The following is a 7,308-nucleotide window of genomic DNA, read 5'->3' on the forward strand; positions in this document are numbered from 1 at the left end:
AACAAATCAACAAAAGCTCCACTTATACCCTGAATCATAGGTCACAGTCTAACATTCATTGAAATCCAGAGATTGATGAACAAATATCACAATCAATGTAGTTCCAATGCACCTTGTTGCCCTTTGATCTCCACGAACTGGTCATGAATCTTTTTGAAGCTCATCCAATACCTGATAACATATCAAATTCCAAAAATCAATAATTGAAGCTCATTTCAAATGTCAATGAATAAAACACACACACACACACACATATATATATATATATATATATATATATATATATATATATATATACTACTTATTATGCAAATTTTGGTCAAATGCTGAATTTTAAGAGGTACAACCCTTAAAGCATCATATACAACAAGTTTATGCAATCATATCCTATCCGGTCAAAATGATGAATCAGTCAACAACATTAAACCAATATTTCCTCAAGTTTAACCATTTGAAGTGGTCGAAATCAAATGAATCGGTTAGATCAAAGTTATATAGCATCTCAGACTTCTTGAATCAGTTGAATTGAGCAACTCCTTGGAGCATCCTCTCCTCCTTCCCCTATATGTTACGTCTCACCACCTTTATGTTTTCTCCATAAACTCTACACTCCACCGCCACCACCTATATCTCTGGATCCCTAAAATCAGGTTATACCCATCTTGCTCTTCCCCTCTCTCGATGCCTTCCACCTCACTGGCTACTTTCACCACCACTATTTACCACCGTCCCTCTCTCTCTCTATCTATCTCTCTCTCTCTCTATATATATATATATATATATATATATATATATATATATATATATATATATATATATATATATATATATATATATATGATCTGGTGAGTTTTAAAGCAAACCTCCTCCCAAATACTTTCACATTCATTAACCTATTTCAATCTCTCTTCTCCATCTCTTCATAAACCCTAGCCGCAACACTCACCTTTATCTCTTTCTACGCACCACCTAAACGATGTCACCACCATAATCATCCCTCTTAATCTTTATGTTGGTCATATGGACGATGGGTCTCAGCAGGTCACTATCTCCATCTCACCATCGCCTTCAACTATCGTCTTCAACTGTCACCACCATCCACTGGTTTCGCATTCTCCATCACCACCATGTCTCCTTCTATTTCCTCTTTTACAGATCTGTAAGTAACCCTCACCACTGCACACTGGTTATTTGCTTATTTTTACTGTAGAAACATGAAAGAAACGCGAGAAATACACACGGGCATTTCATGGGTGCTTCATCTACATATGTTTACAGGTTCGTCATCTCTAGCACTCAAACCTCATATCTTGCATTATTTTGAAGGGCAGGCAAAAAGTTCTATTTTTGGTTATGATTTTTCATCGAATTTGAACCAACAGAAGGAGGATCTTGTCGATATTAAGGAACGCAAACTCATATTTTTATGCATTTCAACCAAGAGGAGGATGGATTAATAGTGATGAATCTAGATCCTGATTAACATGTGGTCGCCAAATGGAAAAGAATGAAAAACCATATTAGGTATGTGTAAAATTTTGAAGTTCTTTCTCTTTTTTACCAGTTTCACTGATGTGTGTGTTTTTTAAGATTTAGAGTGCATTAAATTTTGTAAGATCATGCATTATAGTGTTTCCATGAGAACCAGAACGATTTGTTTTGAAATATTTGATAATAACCTGGTCTTTATGCCTACAATGATGTTGATTATCAAAACCTTATTATGGATGCAGGGGAATGTTGTATGATATGTATTTATTGAGATAAGTTTGGTCTTTTTTGGGGCATTCACTTAACTTTGAGTAAAGGTGATGATATATTTCTTCTATTTTGGACCTTGATGTAGAGTAAGCTAATAACAAAATGATTATCTGGTGTATTTATGATTTAATATCGTTTTGTATATGTTTTAAAACTAAGATTTTGTTTAACAATTTCCATGTTTGAGAATTAGTTCACCATTTCTATTTTATGATTTCTTCATGTTGTTGTGGCCTGTGGGTTATTTCTAGGTTCATGATTTCTATGATTGAGAATTCGCTAACCATTGTGAGAATTCTAATCTGTTTAAATACTACTTGCATCATCTCTATAAATCTATTAAAAAATTTATTTGTACTTTTATTTCATCACATCATTATTAGTTATTGGTTTTGTCTTTCTTTGAGTCCTTTGGTTTCTGTATATTACCTGACCATCATCATCCATTTCCATCTACACTAATCACAGTTATTTTGGTAACTTTGACAATTTTTATTTTCTATTTTTACTTCAGGGGCTCAGTGAATAACAAATGGAGAAGCAACTTTTGTATCTGCAAATTATATAAAGAAATAGAATAGAGAATGAAGCTGTAAATGTTCTTAGTCTACCCCTCAACAACTCCAATAGAAACAACATCAAAGACTACATGGGTCACGTAAGCATACCTAATTGCATTCAATGTAAATTCAGATATTTGATTTTAGACTTGATATCACTAGGCTTGATGCCAAGAACAAAGACCTATGTCAGTTAGATCCCCCTCTTTATGTTTTCTACGAACACATACACCCCATTAGGTTTAGACCGCGAGTTGTTTGATTTGATTTGGGGAGTTTTTAGAATAAACTTGAATCTTTTTAATCATATTTCCGAGTTTCTACAGGTTCTATATGTTTTAATCTGATTCAATATGAACGTAAGTCCCTTCATTTTTTTCTCTTACTATTTTTCTACTGAAATGACTATATCATACTTTTCTGGTATGATTTTTATGTTCTTATCAACTTATCTGTATGTGCACGTATTATGGTATTGATGATAATTGGATGGTATGTTTTGTAAATCACATATACCCGCTTCTATTGTAATAATTCTGTGAGAAACTGATTATTATTATTATTATTATTATTATTATTATTATTATTATTATTATTGTAGTTTTGTTCCGATTGGTGTTGGATTTCTTGGAATAGCTTATAAAACTAAGAAAATATATTGATTATTTGTTGTATTATTTTCTTTATAATTATCTAATTTGTTAAAAGACCATTTAGATTTGGTATTTAATGTTTGATTCTTATAGTTTGTGGAATTCTTGGTTCCACTCAGAATATACTCACTTACGTACACCCACCTATGAATATACTCATGTTTCTTAAAATAACATATTAAGCTTCTATTGTAACCAATTAGCTTTTATAGTAGATTGAACGAGAGAGTAAGAAAATAATTTTTTTCTTTGAAACAATTTAGATTTTAGAATATGTTTTTTTTAATAACATACTTTTGTTTTTTCGCATTTTGTTTGACTATTTCATCAGAATGTATTTAACATAATTTAATTATTGTAACATCCCCCTCTGACACGTATCACAATATTGTCCGCTTTGGGCTTCCGACACGAAAACTTCCCAGGGGGTCACCCATCCCTGGATTGCTCTCGCCCGAGCACGCTTAACTGCAGAATTCTTATGGGTTCTGCTGCCTTTACGGTTTTAAAACACGTTGTGACAAGGAAGGTATCCACACCCCTTATAAGGAGTGTTTAGTTCTCCTTCCAAGCCGATGTGGGATCAGGTGCAACCCACCTTCACCCCCCGACGTCCCTGTCGAATACATCGACCCGTGCCCTTGCTCTGATACCATTTGTAACATCCCTTCTGGCACGTATCACAATATTGTTCGCTGTCACACCTTCGAACCAGACGGCGGAAACGTCTGGGGGCTTGGATGACTTCATTTTTGTAGTATCATCACAGTGTATATAATTGAAACCAAACATCATCATCATGTAATATTACAACTGTCATTGTTTACATCAAGTATTGTATTTTAATATTACATGCCAAAATATCCAAATATAGTACTAACAAAACACAACAAAATATCCAGGTATTCTTGCTGACCAACCTGCTCAACGATTCCCTGAGAATACAAGTTAATTTAAAAAGGTCAACATATATAATGTTGGTGAGTTCATAAGCATGGTTTGAGTAAAATGTTTTGTATTGCTTTGTAAACACTAGAAAATCCAATATTTTCTGAAAACGGTTTGAAATGTTTGTGTCAGATCTTGTATTAATGCATGTGTGTTAATGTTTGTGAGTGGATGAAGTGAATAATTCCAGGCAACCCGATGTTGCCTGTTTATAAAAAGACGTTGTGATTTCATTACCCTAAAATTGAATACAAATGATGTGTGTGTTCCCGTATTATCGACATATGTTGTATTCCGTAAATTTTATAATGGTGTTAATTCCTCTAAGTGAGTCGTTATATGTAACATCATGTTTCAGATTGTGTGCGATTCAACACCCGTGAGCCGTAATCTGAATATGAGAAGGTTTCGAGATTTTGAAGGAGAAATGTTTAGGCATTCTTGGATATGGATAGGGTGTATAGTGTGAGAAAGGGGTTCGGATTGTGCTTTAGGTCCCAAGGGTATCGGCAAGTGTTGGTTTGGACTTTTCATGAATTTTGGATCTGAGTTCGAGTGGGCTCTAGGAGAAATAAAGTTGATACAAGTGTAGAACTTCTCGTTACCTTTTCGTGGATATAAAGTTCGTCGAAAACGGACATCGGGTGAGGAAGATATGACGTTTGGAAGTTTTTGGCATAAATGGTCCCTTAAGGAGAAAAGTTGGCATTGAAGGCCATGCATGTGAAATGGAAGCGCGTGGGTACGCCCAGCGTAAGGCTGGGTTACGCCCAACGTATAAGGGAAATGGTCGCGGGTGCTTCTTGGCATACGCCCAGCGTACAGGAGGTACGCCCAGCGTATGTCCAGGGCCCAGAAACCCTAAATTTAGGGTGTGCCACTATATAAAGAACATATTGGTTCTAACCCTAGCCTCCTTATCTGCTCCCTTACCCTCAGAAAACCCTAGAACGCCCCATCCCTTCATTCTTGAGTGATTTTCTCCATATGAAGCTCATTTGGTGGTGTAAGCTTGGAAGAAGAAGTTGGCAAGGAAGAACTTGGGAGTTTGGAGCTCATAAATCTGGAATGTCATCATCATTTGGAGCTCTTCTGAGGTTTGGCACAGAGTTAGAGGCCGGTGCGTAGCGGCAGCATTACTAGAGGTTGTTCATCATACGAGGTGAGTCTTCTCACTATACCTTACCTAGAGTGGTAATTATATGTGACCGGGAGGTCGTATGTGCTTAGGTGTGATATGTGATATATGTTTTATGTCATATACTATGCTATGAGTTGCCTGGTTCGGACCGGAAGGTCGACAGGGCTTGGACCGGAAGGTCAATGGAGTTGGGCCGGAAGGCAACGGAGTTGGACCGGAAGGCAACAGAGTTGGGCCGGAAGGTCAACAGAGTAGGATCGAAAGGTCAAGACCGGAAGGTCATCAGGGTAGGGCCGGAAGGTCTACCCGAGTTGTGGAGCCGGAAGGTCCACTGAGACACATTGGACGGAAGGCATCATAGATCTATAGCCTCGAGTGGCTAATTTATATGTATGTGATATTTTGGGGAAATCACTAAGCTTCGTGCTTACCGTGTTATATGTTATGTGTTTCAGGTTCTTATCAGGATCGCGGGAAGGCGGCGGTTCGATTGTACACACACAAGAGAAAAGAGTCATGAACGAGGATCCTAGATTTGAATAATTACTTTTGAAAACTATTTTGAAATATGTTATGACATCAACACTTGAGATTTTGAAATTATTATATGTGATTATGAGTTTTAAAATTAAAAATGTTGTTTGAAAATTTACGTTGTTACATTATAACCATACTTAATAATAACAAATTCGCCTGTCATGACGTTCCATGGGACACCGACGGGTTTATGGTAAGGGTTGTCACCCTAGACTGGCCTAGTCTAACTGTAGCGAACAGCTCAGGTGTGGGGTGTCACCCCCGTATAGATCTGTACACAAACTCTCACTCTCCCTCCAGGAGACACTGATTATAACTACAGGCTACGGTTGTACACGCAATAGGTGCCAAACGAAATGTCTCACAAGATCCTTAACCAAATTTACACGAATATGAAGTTGCACAGAGTATATTGTTTTCGTGTAAGTATTTAGTTTTCAAAGCCCAACGTGTACGTTTGTGAATGTGTGAAGTTCAAGCATGTCGATGGACCACGAAGGCCCAATAAACATGTAAGGTGTATTCTAGGCCCAATTAAACATGAAAAAAAAAGACAACTAAGGCCCATTAAACATGTACTTTATATTCCAGGCCCAATAAGCATGCAAAGTGTATTCCAGGCCCAATAAGCATGAGAGTGACGTAATTTATTAGTATAGCCGAGAATGAGGGGGGAGGAAAAGAAAAGGGATAGGTTTGGGCCTTGTTTGCTTATTTTCGAAATTATGAGGCCCAAGTTGAAGGTTTTCGGCCCATTGGGCCCATATGAGGGTTTACGGCCCAAAAGTGACAAGGAAAGGGAGTTTACAGCCCATAAAGGTTCAAGAAAGCATTCACGGCCCATTAAGGCCCATGACAACAAAGTGAGACATTTTAGGCCCAATAAGGCCCATGAGAAGTCTTATGGCCCAAAATGCTATTGTTTAATGAATGTGGGTCTATTTAAGGCCCAAATAGGGTTCCTTGACCCAAAATAACCAAATTGAAAGTTTACTGGCCCATTAGGCCCAATAAGAGGATCCTGGTCCATTCTAAGTTTGAACCGGGATATTAGGGTTTCAAACCCATAGTTGAGTATATGAGATGCATCGAATTAGGTTTTGAACTTCAATCATGAGTTTTGATTCAAATGGTTGATTTTGAATGAGCATAGTACATGACATCAACTTAGATTACAAGTTATACAAGAGTTGATTACATGAATACATAATTTCCTTGGCAAAAATGCTAGTTGTGACATCATCCCCCCGTTAGAGGGAATTTTGTCCTGAAATTCTTTTGAAAGATATAATTATGAACGAGAGAATAGGTGAGGGTACTTCTGTTTCATCTGGTCTTTGTGTTCCCATGTGAATTTCGGTCCACGCTTAGCGTTCCATCGAACCTTCACAATCGGAATGCGACTATGTTTTGTGCGCTTCACTTCCCTATCCATTATCTCAACTAGTTCTTCGATGAACAGGAGATTCTCGTTTACTTCAATCTCTTCCAGAGGAATGACAAGGGTTTCATCTGATAAGCACTTTTTCAGGTTCGAGGCGTGGAACACGGGGTGTACGTTGCTGAGCTCCACAGCTAGCTGCAGCTTATAAGCCACCGGACCAATCCGGGCAAGAATCTCGAATGGCCCGATGTATCGCGGATTTAGTTTTCCCCGCTTCCCAAAACGGATCATCCCTTTCCAGGGAGAGACCTTCAATAGCACCCG

General features: G+C 37.6%; 1 long non-coding RNA gene across 3 annotated transcripts; it reads left to right on the plus strand.

The window, feature by feature from the left end:
- Positions 1 to 855: 855 nt before the first annotated feature.
- LOC145117483 (uncharacterized) lies at positions 856 to 4,140 on the plus strand. Of its 3 annotated transcripts, none has more exons than XR_013712686.1 (4): positions 856 to 1,278; positions 1,383 to 1,524; positions 2,276 to 2,419; positions 3,877 to 4,140. It is a non-coding gene; the product is annotated as an uncharacterized LOC145117483 (long non-coding RNA). The 3 variants fall into 3 exon arrangements; XR_013712685.1 differs by lacking the exon at positions 3,877 to 4,140 and adding an exon at positions 2,648 to 2,921; XR_013712684.1 differs by lacking the exon at positions 3,877 to 4,140 and having other exon boundaries at positions 2,276 to 2,646.
- Positions 4,141 to 7,308: the final 3,168 nt, after the last annotated feature.

Source organism: Lactuca virosa, chromosome 5 (assembly GCF_052849685.1).
Source record: "Lactuca virosa cultivar CGN04683 chromosome 5, Lactuca_virosa_CGN04683_v6, whole genome shotgun sequence".
Classification (NCBI taxonomy): Eukaryota; Viridiplantae; Streptophyta; class Magnoliopsida; order Asterales; family Asteraceae; genus Lactuca; species Lactuca virosa.